The sequence below is a fragment of the Carcharhinus amblyrhynchos genome, chromosome 2 (genome assembly GCF_965287045.1).
Source record: "Carcharhinus amblyrhynchos chromosome 2, sCarAmb.v2.hapA, whole genome shotgun sequence".
In the NCBI taxonomy this organism is placed as follows: Eukaryota; Metazoa; Chordata; class Chondrichthyes; order Carcharhiniformes; family Carcharhinidae; genus Carcharhinus; species Carcharhinus amblyrhynchos.
The window spans coordinates 22,229,879-22,247,314 of NC_137325.1; the positions used below are offsets into that span (position 1 = coordinate 22,229,879).

A 17,436-nucleotide genomic window follows, 5' to 3' on the forward strand; every position below is an offset into this window, starting at 1 on the left:
GTTTGCAGGTCTGATTTGCATCTTGAACGTCACACCTATCACACCAAGATGTGTGCCACTTACGCTGGCTCATGTTGGACCTCAGACAGGGACCAAGTTGGCCAGAAAAAGCAGCTGCGCCAACACCAGCAATAAAGTGACATCTACTCCAATCAGCTTGGATCGTGTAGATCAAGCCCAAGACAGGTGGTTAGAGCCCTGTCTTGTCAGCTTGGATCGGGAATGTCCGAACTTGTTGGGATTCTGAATTGGATTTAATTTGACTTGATTGGATTGGAATAAAGTTTAAAAAAAAAAGGTGACCTCTACTACTTCTCGGCCTTTTGGCTAAGATCAAGTGTAGTATCGCCATGCTGTAGTTGGTTGAAGTCACTAGGTTACATTTTAACTTCATTTGAAGCAATTTTTAAAAGCGGCATCTCAGCCTTTTAGCTAATGAGATTGAGCCTTGGAGGAGGTGCTATGCCTACTCCATTCAGCTTGGATCATGTAGATCCAACCCATGACAGGAGGTGAGAGGCCTGTCTTGTCAGCTTGGATTGGGATTGTCTCACTTGCTGAGACTTTGAATTGGAGTTTGATCGGATTGAATTGGATATAAACAAAAAAACGTAATCTATTGGTCGCAGACCTGCAGCCCCACAGTAGAGAAAAAGGAGAGGCGGAAAGATGCAGCAGACAGAGGATATATCCAGCACACAGGGACTGCAGACAGAGAATAGACTTTCTCACCTCCAGGTCCTCACAGTCCTCAGCACCATATCTAGTTTCAAAGTTTATTTATTAGTGTCACAAGTAGGCTTACATTATCTCTGCAATGAAATTACTGTGAAAGTCCCCTAGTCGCCACACTCTGGCACCAGTTCGGATACATTGAGGGAGAATTTTGCATGGCCAATGCACCTAATCAGCACATCTTTCAGAGTGTGGGAGGAAACCAGAGCAGACGGAGGAAACCCACACGCACACGGGGTGAAAGTGCAGGCTCCACACAGATGATGAACCCCGGTCCCTGGTACTGTGAGACAGCTGTGCTAACCGCTGTGCCTCTGTGCCGCTCTAGAGAGGCATCAGCAAAGTGAGGCACAACCTTTGAATGTCTCACTTCCACTTATGACCTCCACTGCTTCACCTTGCATATCCCTTCAAATATTCACAGCATAGTTTGTGGCCAACACCATTGACATCAATTAGACAGAAAATCAGGAGAGACCTGGACACATTCAACAAGGAAAAACTGTTTCCATTGAAAGAAGGAACCCAAGGACACCAATTTAAGGTGGCTGGCAAAAAATCTAGTGGCTACATGAGGATTATTTCTTGTAAGTGAGTGGTTAGGATCTAAAATGTGCTGCCTCAGAGTATCAGATTTGATCATTGTTGTAAAGAGGAAATTGGATAAGAAACTGAGGACAAAAAAAAATTGCAAGGCTCCAGGGCAGGAAATGGGACTATGTGAGTTCAAGCAAAGTTTTCTCACCACTGTTTTAACAAGGGTCCACCTCCAAGTTTTTCAACTCTCCTTTCAGGTTTTCCTTTGTCTTCAGTGCTTTGATACAAACTATAAAATCCAGCCACCAATTGCTCCACAATTATTTCAATTAATGCCCCACAAAGTAGTGAAATATCACAGACCTGCTTCAGATGTCTTCTTAACTTGGTCCACCTTCACTGAACATTATACTGGTCTAGTTTCAGCTCCTCTTTGTTTCTTTAACTTCAGACTTCTTGGAAACTTCTCTTCATTTCTCTCATTTCTTTAACATTTCATTTTATGGCACTGGCTTTTTTAACCATTACTCCATTGTAAGGCTTTTCCCTTCTAACAAAGCTGAGAGCTGCTCATCCTCTAGCTCCCTGTCACCAACTGCTGTGAATTCAGTTAATTACAATCACAAAAAGCATTTAAAGTGCCTCAGGTTGCTAGGCAACATCTATTTCCTTCCCAAGCTCATTCACTTCTCATGCCAAAAACCTCTCTAAGCACAATAAACACATATTTTGAACGAAAACCAAAACCCCCATATATACAAACACTTTTATTTAGCATGAATCTAATGAGGAGCTTTACTCTTTTTGCAGAGAGACACTGAATTAAACCCCACTTAAATCTGTACCTAATTTCAAATATTTCACATTACAAGTATAGATCATTTAAAACTACCTCTGCTTTCCTGACAACTTGTTCTTTAGACAATTACCTTAAGTTGGTGTTCTCTAGTTCTGGATTCTTCTTCCAATGGGAATAGATCCTGTCTCCCTACTCCCTACTGTTTTGGAGACCTGGGTTTGAATCCTACCATGGCAGCCGGTCAAATTTGAACTGAGTAAAAAATATCTGGAATTAAGAATTTACTGAAATCATTGTCGATAATCGGAAAAACCCATCTGGTTCTTTAGAGAAGGAAATCTGCCGTCCCTACCTGGTCTGGCCTACTTGTGACTCCAGAGCCAAAGCAATGTGGTTGACTCTCACCTGCTGTCTAAGGGCAATTAGGGATGGGCAATAAATGCTGGCCAGCCAGTGACACACATGTCCCATGAATAAAAAAAACATCAGTAATGCACATGCCTGCTGAGTCTATCAAACACAAGGCCTTATTTTAGGAGGCAGCTGATGGCTGCCACCATCTAATACAGTACAACGCCTAATACCCCCGAAACACTGTTTATCCAGGGTGCCAAAAAGGTTTGTCCTCTGCATGTTAACCTTGGTGCTCAGTATGGACCCAATGCTGTTCTCTTCTCTGCTGATTTGCTTTCCCATCTTCAGCCACAGTTTGTGACCAGTGGCTCATTGCTAATGCCACCTTGCCCCTCATCTGAGGTCCAATGTTTTGTGAACTGAACTGCTTTTTTCATCTGTAGGTAAGAAAGTAGCTATTAGAAATGAGTATGTATCGCCATATTTCCATGAGATTCATTGACCCTCTTTCACTGACCCTTATTTCCTCTAAATATAAGGGGCAGAATTCTCCCAAAATAATTCTAAGTGTTGAATTTGCGGGAAAATTGGAGTAATTCATGCTAGTTTTTTCAGTGGGAATTCAGATTAGAATCTCCCACGCTTTGTACAATACAGAGATTATCAGCATGAATATCATCAGATTTAGGGAGTGGGGCCTATTCCCACCCAGGAGGCTGAAGCCAGCAGGCCTCTGCACATGCGCAATTGCCACGAACAGTCAGCCTCCGGCTTGTTGGCCAACTTGATCGCTGGCCAGCCTGATGCCCCCACAGTGCACCCCCTCAACCCTCCCACCACCCAATTGTGAACCCCCCGACTATTCCCACCCCCCCCCCCACCCCTCCATCCCAGACCTCTCCCCGGTCTCCAGCCTTCTCCCCTCCTTCACAGTGCCATTCCCCTCACCTCCCCCCTCCCCCACAGGCAGACACCACCCAGCAGACCCCTCCCCAGCAGGCCCACCCCAGTCACTGGCTTCCCTATTGCCCCCTCAAGCTTTTGCTTTCAGACTGACCTTTGTTTTGTTATTAATACAATCTGCTATTTTGCTTTCAAACTGTTCTGACCTTTATTCTGCTATTCACACCTACTCTGAACCAGCGCTTTTTTCTTTTATACTATCATAACCTCTCCCATTGCCTTTGGTTCCATAACATCTTTAGCTTTTAATGTCACCCACCCTTTAAGCCTGACCTTCACTTTTGCTCCATCTATGACTCCTCTTAACAGCATAAAAACCACAAATTTCTCTTTAGTTCTGAAACATTGTAATATTGGATTCAAAAAGTTAACTCTGTTTCTCTCTCCACAGATGATAATGCATCCAGGCCCATAGCAAAAAATGGGCATTTTTAAAAACTTATTAGTGTCAGAGCTAGGCATACATTAACACAATGAAGTAGGCAGCACGGTGGCACAGTGGTTAGCACTGCTGCCTCACAGTGCCAGGGACCCAGGTTCAAATCCGGCCTCAGGTGACTGTCTGTGTGGAGTTTGCACATTCTCCCTGTGTCTGTGTGGTTTCGTCCGGGTGTTCCGGTTTCCTCCCTCAGTCCAAAGATGTACAGTTAGGTTGATTGGCCAAAGTAAATTGCCCCTTAGTGTCAGGAGGGCTAGCAGGGTGGATAAGTGGGTTATGGGGACAGACCCTGGGTGGGATTGTGGTCTGTGCAGAGTTGATGGGCCAAGTGGCCTCCTTCTGCACTGTAGGGCTTCTATGATTACTAAGTTACTGTGAAAATCCCCTAGCCACTACACTCCAGCACTGCTCAGGTACAGTGAGGAAAAATATTGCATGGATAGTAAAGGGCAATTTACTATTCACCTAACTTGCGTATTTTTAGACTATGGGAGGAAACCGGAGCACCTGGAGGAAATTCACATAGACACTGGGAGAACATGCAGAATCCGCACAGACAGTGACCCAAGCGGGGAAATGAACCTGGGTCCCTAGCACTGTGAGACAGCAGCACGAACCACTGTGCCACAATGCTGTCCCTATCACATCAACAATAAATGATATTAATTTCAATTGAAGATAAGTTAATTGTGGGTGCAAGTTAACCATCCGTTACCAGTGCTGAGGGATTGTTGCACTGTTATTGATGCTGTCATTTGAAGAATTTCGGAGAGAGATGGAGCAGAGTGATTGCAAAGATGGAGCAGAGTTTTGGGGTGGAGATTTTGTGTTAGAGAAGGGGATCAGTAAGGTAGGATGAAGAGTCAAGGCAGTGGAGATATTTGGGGAGGTTTGAACAGAGAGTTGGGAAATTTGGTATTGATATACATGGGGATCTGGTAGAGTTTAGAAATAATGGGAATACTGAGTTTGATTTATTTGTAAGGACCTTATATGAAATTAATTTTGGCATTCCCAATCATTCCTACCACTTTTCAGTGATTTATTCATTGCTTCATTCGCATTTATTCACTGAGAAGTTTTTCTCAGCAAGAACATATCTGCAGAAACCAACATTGGTACAATAGAAGCTTCTTTTGCAAGCCTGGGGTTACATTTTTAGTGCAGAGTAAAATGGAGGGTGAAATTGTACTGCATCCAATACAATCTCAAAAAACTCAAAAAATACTTGGGGTCATGGGGCTAGGGCCTGGGTGGAATTGTTTTGTGCAGGCTCGATGGGCTGAACAGCCTCCTTCTGCACTGTAGGGATTTTATGATGCTTTGAAGACAGCCTCCTAGAGAGAGACCCACCTGAGGGTTTTAACATTGGCTCGTTTCCTGAGTTAGACTGCTACTTCTGTACTAATGCAGACCCAAGACCACAAAATCGAAACAGAAAGCAGGAGTGTATCTGTACCTCTCTTCTCTGTTTGACTAAGGGATTAACAGCGAAGGATCATTCCAGATTTAAAGCTGCATTGAGCAGGAAATATATTGTTTGTTCATAATATCGAACATACTGGTTTTGTACAAACGGGTCAATAAATCTGTCAGATTTTATTTTATTCGACAAGATCTGACTACAGTCACCTGCTCAAAGCATATGTTTTGATTTCTTCTTCAACAAACATGCTTTAGGACTGTACCAAGAACTGCAGATGTTGCCGCCTCACACTTGACTAACTTTGTACAGCGAAGCAAGTGAAACTCCTAATTAATACACATCCATGTCCGTGCTGGTGAATGTTCAGCCTCATGTTGATTTCAGAATGGATATGTAAATATCAATGTAACAATCGCGAAGCATTAGTGAGGAAAGCGCTGTTTTTCCAAATGCACGTTGTTAGGTCGAGAAAAATATAACTGAAATGCCGTGTGTGGGGGGTAGGAATGGGATTTGTGAATAAAGATACTCCAGTCTAGTTCAATCGGTACTTGTAAGAACAAAAGTACAGATGCTAGAGGAGTGAATAGAGACAATTTGACTGGCGACGCTTGAGTTACTGGTACTCCTGCAACATCTGTGAGTTATGATGGCCTTTCACACAACATGAATAAACACCTGGAGCTTCCCATTACCAGCGAGATAGTTTGTTTATTCTATGGGAGTGAGTGCTCCCCAGATTCCTTGTATAGCTTTGTAAGTTAATTCTCAAATATAATCCCATCCGCCAACTGGGCACTGATGGTTTGCACATGCACATTGCTTTCATTTTCCTTCTTGTGTTAAAGGTCACTTTGCAGATGCAGAACCTGCCATTCACTCTCTGCAAAGACGTATATGTTTTTGGAGAAGTACACTGTCTATAACAATGATGCTTGTAAAAACTCCATTCAACAACAGGAAATTACTGTTATACCCCATGTCGCTTTTTCTGGCAGCCAAGAAGCTTACTAGTCTGCATGACTCGGTTCCATGCCCTGGAAAGCATTTGAAAAGATATTTATTACCATATAAATTTAACTGTGGAAAAATGCAAGAAATATACAGCTTGTCGATCAGCATCTGTAGGGAGAAAAGACAGATTTTGACACTTTTTGGCATAAGCCTCCAAAACAGCAGAGCCTATCTGTATTTTTTTCATGGTCATCAGTAGATTCTTATATCCAAATATTTTTTATTGAATTTAAATTCAAATCCGGGTCCTCAGAATATTAGCTGAGTATCTGCATTAATAGTCTAGTGATAATACCACTAGGCTGTCACCTCCCCAAGTACCACATACTTCCCACTATTTTCAGGCCATCATAATACCTACATGTGCACAAGGCTATTATGAAACCATCCCGAAAATGGCCAGACATTTTTACAGCTTTTCAAAATGAATTCCATCTGCTCCAGCCCAGATAACACTGGCTTTGTGCCTTCAAGCCCATAGAATTTCTCACCGGGTGCCATAGTGGTTAGCATTGCTGCCTTGCAGCACCAGTGACCCAAGTTCGATTCCCGGCTTGGGTCACTGCCTGTGTGGAGTTTACATGTTCTCCCCTTGTCTGTATGGATTTCCTCTGGGTGCTCCAGTTTCCCCCCACAGTCCAAAAGACATGCCAATTAGGTGCATTGGCCAAGCTAAATTCTCCCTCAGTGTACCTGAGGCGCGCGGGTGTGGCAATGAGAGGATTTTCTCAGTAATTTCATTGCAGTGTTAATCTAAGCTTACTTGTGACATTAATAAATAAACGGTACAAATTCCTGGAGGTTGATTTACTTGCAAAATGTAGTGGAGGCCAATGTCTGGTAAATATCACATAATTATCAGTCAGTGATATGCCTTCTGCTCCTCCACATTCACTGGCCCTTCATGATAAAACTAAAAGTATATGATTTATTGAAAGAACAATCCAAATAAGTGACCTGTCAGAGATTGTAGTTTTATTCAAGAAAATATATCATTAAAAAATTGTTGCAGCAGCATTGACAGTATAATGAAAACGTTATCCATGATTGTTCTGAATGTCTGTAAGCATAACCAGATTTTAAAAAATATAGAGAACAATGACTGTTTAGAACTGTTTAATTGTCTTGCTGCCTTCATGTTATTGCACTGATTAACCATAGACTTCAGATCAGGGTCAGGGGGCACTTGAAGGGTCATTACCAGGTCAACGTTAGATGCATGTTACTCCCTTCACTCCGACATGTTAAATGACTTCGGTTGCTCCATAAACCATTTCAGAATAGTACCATACTTTATTTCTGGTTACTTTCCACAGAATTTAAAGATACACTGACCATCTATGCAGGTATATCTAGTGTTCTGCTCTGGTAAACTGTTAAAATATTCTTGGGATGTGAATGATGCTGGCAAGACACATTTATTACACACACTTTATTAGGTTGGATCTTGTTAAAATGCTTCAGTATATGGAGTGATGGTTCTCTCATTATGGTGTTGGGTGAGGAATTCTAAGATTCCGCCTTAGTGATAATGAGGGAGCAGGGACACTATCCAGCCCATGTCAGGATAGTGTTTGACCTTAAAAGAAGTTGGGATGTGCTGGTGTTTGTACAACATTGCTGCCCTTCTCATTCATGATGGTAGAGGTCGCAGAAAAAAGGTTGGATTGAAATAAGAGTTGGTGTGGACTGTAGATCATATATAGTATAGCCAAATGCACCACTGGATGGCAGGGAAAGTATTAGATTTTGAGTCCAGCAACAGGTATACCAATTAAGCAAACTGTTCTGTTCTATATGACATCGAGTTTCTTAAGTGTTCCTGAAGCTTTGCTTATTGTGGAGAGTGATCTATTTTCCAGCATGCTCTTCACTTAAGCATTGTAGATGATGAAAGGGTTTAAGGGATCAGGAAGTGAGCCTCTCATCACAAAATACTCAGCTTCTGCCCTTCTCTTGTAGCCAAGGTGTTAACATGGTTCACCCAGTTGTGGTACAGAGCAAGATGGCGGGAGATTTGGCAATGGCAACACCTTCTGAAGATCAAAGGGTGAAAGAGCTTTTCTTTGTTACAGCTGGTCATTCCTTAGCAATTGCCTGTTAACATCCACTTAACAGCATGTGCATGTCTTCCCACTTTGAATGGGTTCTGAACGAAAATGAACCATGGAATTGTGAGCGATTAATCGACCAAAACCATCTCTGGAGGACCTAAATCTCTCACAAGATTTTCAAAAATGTTTTTTTAAGGGCAGACAACACACATTGTGTAAGTGTTCTGATGTATTGAACAACAGGGTGACTTCCTTATAAAGTGGAGAGACTGTGTAACTGGGTGAGGTCAATCAGAACAGTAATGAAGTGCTGAAAAAAATCTGTGCAATATTGTGTGTTCACTAACTTCTGGTACATACTTCAAACCTACACACCTATAGGTGATACGTGTTATCAAATGCATCAAAAAATTTTAGAACAGGGTTTTATACAGGAATGTCATTAATGTTGTGACTATCAGTCAAAGGCCATTGATCTATGACTTCTTGAAGTTATGAAGGCTAATGATAATTTCTCAATGCAGATGGAAATTAGGAGACCTTTCCTTCTTTTTGGAAAGCATAATCGGCGGCCTTGATAATTAATAACTTCATGAGATATTTGTTTCCCCCCAGTTCTTCCCCTAATGCCTTTACAGGCTAAGACATGGAGCCAGCTGTCTTTTATCTGTCATTCATGGATTTGAATACCAGCAAACTAGCCAATAATGTGGGGGAATACAGACAAGTCTGACCCTATTCTTAGTTAACACCTACCTATCTAGATTTCCAGTGGATTACCACCACCTTTGCCGGCACTGTGGCAGAGTGGTTAGCTATGTCACAGTGACAGGGACCCCAGTTCAATTCCTGGCTTGGATCACTGTCTGTGCAGAGTCTATACGTTCTCCCCGTGTCTGCATGGGTTTCCTCCTGGTGCTCCAGTTTCCTCCCACAATCCAAAAGACACGCTGGTTAGATGCACTGGCCATGCTAAATTCTCCCTCAGTGTATCCGAACAGGCGCCAGAGTGAGGCGACGAGGGTTTTTCACAGCAACTTCACTGCAGCGTTAATGTAAGCCTACTTGTGACTAATAAATAAACTGAAAACTTAAAAAAATTAAGAACAGGCAATAAATGCTGACCTAGCCAAAGACAGCCATGTTTTGTGAAAGAATATTCTAAAAATTGTTGCTGAACAGTGATCAGAAGAGGCTGATTTTGTCCTTCTCTCGCTCACAATGATACTTTTCCTATTGCTGCCCCAACTGAGATCAGTAAAGTCAAGGCAGACCAAGGAATGACATGGACTTTTCCTGATTTGTACGGGAAATTGTCACAACATGTGACATTTCTGTTTCTTGCAAGTACTTTTGCATTCAGTTTATATTAAATTTGAACATTGGTAACATAGTGGTGCAACAATTCTCTGCTGAGTAGTAGGTACCATGTGAGTTCTTTCTACAGCAGATCAAATTTTTTTTTATTCATTCATGGGACATGGGCATCACTAGCTGGCCAGCATTCATTACTCATCCCTCATCGCCCTTGTTCAGAGGGTAGCTGGGAGTCACCCACATTGCTGTGGCTCTGGAGTCACACAGAAATCGGTTGGACTTAACCTGGTGTTGTCAGATTTCTTACTGTGTTTACCCCAGTTCAACGCCAGCATCTCCACGTCTCATGTAGGCCAGACCAGGTAAGGATGGCAGATTTCCTTCCCTAAAGAGCATTAGTGAACCAGGTGGGTTTTCCCAGAATTGACAATTGTTTCACGATCATCAGCAGATTCCGAATTCCAGATTTTTTTAACTGAATTCCAATTCCACCATCTGTGGAATTCGAACCTGAGTCCCCAGAACAGTGGCTGAGCTCCTGGAGTAATAATCTAGCGAGAACACCACTTGGCCATCGCCTCTGCTAAAGTCCATTCTTAGTCATAGGACAGAATTTTCCCATCCCGCCCGCCACGGGAACTGTAGCGAGTAGGACATGGACCATGCAAAAGCCCATTGATTTTCCAGTCTTGGGGCAAGCGTGGCTGGAAAATCTCACCCATAAGGTCTGGGACAGACTGTAAGAAAGATTCAAACTGTACGCACAGCCACTGTGATACACCTATTTTAGAAATTACTTTAAAAGAAACTCGGAGACAGGCTTTGTGCTTGCCTTTTTGAGCGTGGAATGATGCATGTCTTAAAAAGCGAAGGACTTGAAAGATAAAATATAAACTGGAGAATTAATAAAGATGTCATCGGAAACTTTAAACCGAAGATGACAAAATGAATAATAAGCATTACTATGAACATTCGTGATCTGTATGTTCAGTGTTTTTTTTGGTCACAGATTCTGTCAGTTTTGTCAATGACCAGCTGTCACTTTTGTTATTACACGTGAATGTGACACCCTGAGAGTTTTTATTCGCTACTAGTACAGGAATAAAGAACTTTGTGAGTCCTCTGCTCCCAACTCATGACCAAAAGGCTACTGTATGCACCTGTTAAGCAGCCGTACGTGTTCATAGAATGGGCTCCAAGGAGACACATTTGCATGTGAAATGCATGGCTTCGTTTCTGGTCAAAAGAGGTAGTGGGGCATGACAAGTTCATATTGTTGTATTATGACTTCTATGCTCCGCTTTGTGTTTATGCCTTATTGAATAGCCATTTATATGGATGCATCAGATCTTTCAAGGAAAAAAAAAGACTCCTCTTTAATTTGGTGAACACAATCTAGTCTTTTCTAACAAAAAAGAGAGAATCCAGATTGGTGGCATTGTAATTTGAACTCCATAGATTATCATATTTAAAATAATGTTCTGTTTGTGTCGGGATGATTTTACTGACTGCAACCATTCTGCTGTTACCAACCAAGTTAACATTTGACCCGATGTTGGAAAGAAAGGGGAACTTTGTATATTAGAAAACAGCTGAGTGACCACATGGCTTGATCAAGGAAAGCATACAATGAAGGTTCATGCAGATATTTAATGTTGCCTGTCGTAGATTATACCATTTATATTGGCACGCTTTAGCTTTTGTACCAATGCTTTGCTTTCATGCACAGAATTCCTCAAGTAGTTCAAAACCTGCTGGTGATGTTGTTTGATGTTAAACGCTGTCCTGAAAACAAGAGGCAATGACTGAAAAACAGGAGGCTAAAGAGTAGAGCCCAGGCTTTAACTTGGGAGTGAAATTTCAGAATAGGGGTGGACCGATGATAGGCAGACTCACTCCAACTTGACGATGTGTAGATTGGACCCTTTTAACTCCTGAATGAACTCTTATTTAGTCTTAACTCCTGTCCAAATTTTGGAGCTAAGGAAACCTTTCAGAAGAAATAGTATCTCATTAAATTGTTGGCCCTCATCCAGGTCTGATGTTTCTTGGCACCTGAAGTTCCTGGTAAGGCAAACACAGGGCACCAAACAAGTGACACTACGTTAACATGGTAGCCGGGTCTGAATGACAACATTGGATCATGACTTCTGCATATTAATGAAGGCCTCGGCAGCCTGTCTAACGGTCTCTGATGCTGCATCAAAGGACCTCTTAAAATAGTGCAGAGTGCTTACAGCTGTGACAAGGTGAATAGCATGTAGCCCCATTTTTTAGTCCCCTTCATGCCTGATTTTTGTTTAATATTTGCCCTTGGATACTTGGCAAGTGTCCAGCGGGATGTAACATTAATCACTGAGGCCACTGAGTCAAAAAAAGCACAAGAATTCCAGTCCCAAATATCATATGAAAACAGTTGCACTCCAAAGCTGTGCAGGTCAGGAGCAACGGCCATGCTAAATTGCCCCTTTATGCCCCAAGATGTGTAAGTTAGGTAGATTGCACTTGGTAAATGTGTGGGGTTACAGAGATAGAGTTGGGAAGAGGTCCTGGGTAGGTTACTCTGTCAGAGAGCCGGTGCAGGCTTGATGGGCCAAATGGCCCCCTCTGCACTGTAGGGATTCTATGACTCCATGATTGAATGTCTTACCCAACAGCACATTTTCTGTGAATGCCATAAAAGTAAACGGAAAAGCACAACACGTCAATACTTCATTTTGTTCTGCTATGTCATGTGAGGATGTAAGTCTTCAGATATGAATCGCCATCTGGTGAGTTTTGAATCTCAAACTTTGGAGGAGGTGTTTTAGGGACAGGCATTTACAATTACAAAGCCAGGCAATAAGTGAAGAAACCATTGCATTCATACCATCTCAAACACCTCCTTGTGCTCTGCTGAAGAGCAGATACTTTGTAGAATTGTTGTTCCAATTCTTAAAGCAGTCATGCCATCGGAGGAACAATGCAGCCCACAGTATCAAAATTATTCCTCATAAATCTGCACCTTGTGATGCCAGCAACATTTCTGCATTCAAAATGGAATATGTTTACCCTCAGAACTTGATTATGTCTAAAGATCCCAACAAATTAGAAATGAATGAGAAAAATGTTTCCTATGGGCCCACATTTTCTGATGAAAACATTGCATCCATTTTGTGAATTCTTTCACGGGATGTGTGTCACTGACTAGTCTGATGTTTGTTACCCTTCTCTAATTGCCCTTGAAAAAGTATTGATTAGCTGCCTCCTTGAACCCAGAGTGCTGTTAGGAAGGGAATTAAGAACATAAGAACATAAGAAATAGGAACAGGAGTAGGCCATCTAGCCCTTCGAGCCTGCCCCGCCATTCAATAAGATCATGGCTGATCTGTCGTGGCTCAGTTCCACATTCCCGCACTCTCCCCATAACCCTTAATCCCCTTGCTTATCAAAAACCCATCAACCCGCGTCTTAAAAATATTTAGCGAGGCAGCCTCCACCACCTCAACGGGCAGAGGATTCCAGAGATTCACCACCCTTTGAATGAAGAAGTTCCTCCTCAACTCCGTTCTAAACCGCCCCCCCTTTATCTTGAGGTTGGAGCTGCACTCATCCAGGCAAGTGGAGAGTTTCCATCACACCCCTATCTTGTACCTTGTAAATGATGGGCCAGCATTGAGGAGGTGGGTTACTTGCCTCAGAATTTCCAGCCTCTGACCTGCCCTTATAGCCACAGTACTTATATGGCAGGGAATGTTAAATCTTGAGTGACTTTCATAGAAGAGCAGTTCCTAACTTCAATCTCTGTTGTTGTGTGAAGCCTTCAGTGCTAACAGTTAAGCAATGTTTTACCATTGATTGAAGTAGTACCATACTGCTATTGATGCTGAAACTATAATAGAGAATGCAGTGACCATTTAAAGTGTTGGGTGGCTGAGAAAAACAACTGGAATGAGTGAAAATATTCCGCAAAGGGAAAAAGAGTATGGGTATGAAGATACACTAAAAATAAAAATGGGAGAAATGTGGCAGAACTCTGTTCATGGTAGTAAGAATTCCACACTGGGAGCAGAATGACAGCTAACGTAATCTTATCAGGGAGAAACAACAAAGAAAAACGGAAATGAAGAAACATTAAAGAATGTGGACAAAGTGAAATGGGAAACAGGACAAGATCCCTTTCTCCCTCCTACTCCTGTCCCGTCCATGACTGCCAACTCTCCAGAATTACCCCAGAGCCTCCAGAAATTCTGGCATTCGCAGGAGAAAAACAGAAGATAACTTTTTGAAAACTTTTGTCCTGTTCTTTGGCAAGCAAAGAATTATCCAGTTCGCTTTCTCGGTAAATGCTGGAAAATCTCAGCAGGTCTGACAGCATCTGTGGAGCGAGTTAATCGCCGGAATTCTACCACCTCGCCCGTCACGGAATCAGAGCGGGCGAGGGGCGGACAGTGGAAATGCCCGTTGATCTCGGGCAGGAATTTGCAGTCTCGCTCGAGCAAGGCTGTAAAATCCCACCCCAATATTTCGAGTCCGGCTGACCCCTGTGTGCTAAAAGTGTGCTAATATACTGAAAGAAATATTAAATATTGAGCAGTGATTTCAAAGCTACATTTTAATATTAAGGTAATTGTTAGTGAGCAGGAAATATGTTGGCGCTGTGTGACTGAGGAGTATCTGTGACATATTTTTGTTGTTGTTACAAGTATTTGGGAGCACAGGGGTTGTGCAGGGGTTAGTGAGGATGTGGGGGAGGGAGGAGGATTGTCTGAGCCCATAGACTATGCACCAATACTCAAGATGATTGTTGAAAACTTAAAAGCAGTGAAAAAAAAGTGTGTACACAGATGTGTAGAATTACTTTTCCCACTCCATTCAGATATTCTTAGCCTGCAAAAGGATTTATTTGGAAATCAATAGTAACTGCAGTAATTAACACAAGCCTCTGATAAAGGATCAGTCATTCTGGCATGTCAACTGCAAGATTATTGAGAAGTGAGTTGTCAGGAAATTCTTTGATCGCTACACGTTGTGTTATAATATACACTGACTGCTATTTTCCAGTAATCAGCTAATAGGCCATGATGGCTAGGACAGCTATTGATGGGGGTTTGGATAGTGGGGGGAGTGAGAGGCATGGGTGGTTTGCAGGTAATAGTAAACTGCCCTGTAGTCTTCATCCACCTCACACTCCCCATGCCACTCCTCATGTTCCATTCATGCTAACCCATGCCACCGTATGTCTCTCCAGCTACCTGCATGGCCCCTCTGACCCTCTGTAATACCCTGGCCCTTTATAGTCCCAATGCTAAATTAGTGCCAACTCATGCCAATCCATACCCCCCTCCCATCATTCTTTGCCCACCCATGCCAACTCACTCAGAATCTCCTATGGGCAGACTTCTCAGGGAAGCGTTTGTCACAGCTAATGCCCAGAAGCGCTATCTCCCCATGCTGCATTAGGAGCTACTGGGGAAAAAAAATAGTTAAATCATTAACTCTGGATTGTTCAGCCAATGTTACTGATTAAAAGTCTCCCTGTAGTTGTGTGTGTTTCCTCCGGGTCCTCTGTTTCCTCCCATGGTCAAAAGATGTTTAAGTTTAAATTTAAATTCATTTATTAGTTTGCAAGTAGATTTACATTAACATTGCAATGAAGTTGTCAAATAGGAGGCAGAGAGTGGGGGTCAATGGGTGCTATTCGGATTGGCGGTTGGTGACTAGTGGAGTGCCCCAGGGGTCGGTGCTGGAGCCTCAGCTATTTACCATTTATATAGATGATCTGGAGGAGGGAACCGAGTGTAGGGTGTCGAAATTTGCTGATGACACCAAGATTGGGGGAATGGCAAATTGCGCGGAGAGTCTACAGAAGGATCTAGATAGGCTGGGCGAATGGGCCAGGAACTGGCAAATGGAATTTAATGTTGGCAAGTGCGAGGTGGTCCACTTTGGTAGGAAGAATGGTAGGAAGGATTATTACTTACGTGGAGAAAAACTGCAGCAGGCGACGGTGCAGAGGGACCTCGGGGTCCTTGTGCATGAGTCGCAAAAACCCAGCTTGCAGGTGCAGCAGGTGGTCAGGAAGGCGAATGGGATGCTGGCCTTCATCGCGAGGGGGATTGAATATAAAAGTAGGGAGGTCTTGCTGCAGCTGTATAGGGCATTGGTGAGGCCGCAGCTGGAGTACTGTGTGCAGTTTTGGGCGCCGTACTTACGCAAGGATATTTTGGCCTTGGAGGGAGTGCAGAGGAGGTTTACTAGGCTGATGTCGGAGTTGAGGGGGTTGAGCTATGAGGAGAGGCTGAATAAACTAGGCTTGTAATCGTTAGAGTTTAGAAGAATGAGGGGAGATCTCATTGAGATGTATAAGATGATGAATGGGATGGATAGGATAGAGGTGGAGAGACTCTTCCCGCTCAGAAAGTACAGTAGGACTAGGGGGCACAGCCTCAAGATAAAGGGGGGGCAGTTTAGAACGGAGTTGAGGAAGAATTTCTTCACTCAAAGGGTGGTGAATCTCTGGAATTCTCTGCCCGTTGAAGTGGTGGAGGCTGCCTCGCTAAATATTTTTAAGACGCGGGTTGATGGGTTTTTGATATGAGAGGGGATTAAGGGTTATGGGGAGAGGGCGGGAATGTGGAACTGAGCCACGACAGATCAGCCATGATCTTATTGAATGGCGGGGCAGGCTCGAAGGGCTAGATGGCCTACTCCTGCTCCTATTTCTTATGTTCTTATGTTCTTATGTTAAGTTACTGTGAAAATCCCCAAGTCGCCACACTCCAGCACCTGTTCTGGTACGCTGAGGGAGAATTTAGCATGGCCAATGCACCTAACCAGCACGTCTTTCAGACTGTGGGAGGAAACTGGAGCACCCGGAGGAATCCTACGCAGACATGGAGAGAATGTGCAAACTCCATACGGTCAGTGTCCCAAGCCGGGAATCAAACCCAGGTCCTGGGCGCCATGAACAGTGCTAACCGCTGTGCCAGTTAGGCTAAGCGGAATTGTCCCTTAATGGGCCAAATGGCCTCCGTCTGCCCTGTAGCGATTTTATGTTCTAATGACCAAAGATGTATTGGTTAGGGGAATTCGTGGGGTAAATTTATAGGGTTAAACATAGGGCCTGGGTCAGATGCTGAGTTATTGCAGACTCGATGGGCCAAGTGGCCTCCTTCTGCAATGTAGGGATTCAATTTGGTTCGATCAATCGAAAACTGCTTCTAGCTTCCATGTAATTTTTTAAACTCCAAACCGATCCCTGCAGAGGGCTCCCCGCACCTTCCAGGAGACTTTCCCCAACCCCCTCCCCCCAACGGACCACCCCTCACCATGGTATTCCCCATCCCCAATCAACCTCCCATGGCATTTCCCCCACCCCCAAACCTGTGAACCCAACTCTCAATCCTGGCCTAGGTTGACCACTGGGCCCTTTAAATATAGCTACTTTATGGCAGCTAGTGCAGTAAAATCATACACAGCTGGACCATGTTGGGGCCTGTGGAAACTCTTTCAATACAAGTCCCAAGCAGTTCTGGCCATCAGAGGTGATGGCTCAATTGTTAAGGGCAGGTGTGTGTGCTTTATAGCCTTATAATTGCAGCAGACCATTGCGTTCCAATACTAATTAGATATTACGGCCCGTTGCAAATTCTCCCTCTAATGCAAGATATCACAACTGATATCATTAGCAGAGAGTGGATGTACAGCATTCAAGATACTGGAATTGGAGGCCACACACAACAGTGTTGACTCTTTTCCCTTCCTTTGCTTGTTTGTCTCACTCTCAAAGGAGTGTTTAGAACGTCAATCCTGCTGT

The 17,436-nt window shown here is 43.3% G+C and overlaps 1 non-coding gene across 1 annotated transcript; it reads left to right on the top strand.

Annotated features, from left to right (window-relative positions):
* Positions 1–307: 307 nt before the first annotated feature.
* Positions 308–489, top strand: LOC145361882 (U2 spliceosomal RNA). The gene has a single exon (XR_013889888.1). It is a non-coding gene; the product is annotated as a U2 spliceosomal RNA (small nuclear RNA).
* The last annotated feature ends 16,947 nt before the right edge of the window (positions 490–17,436 follow it).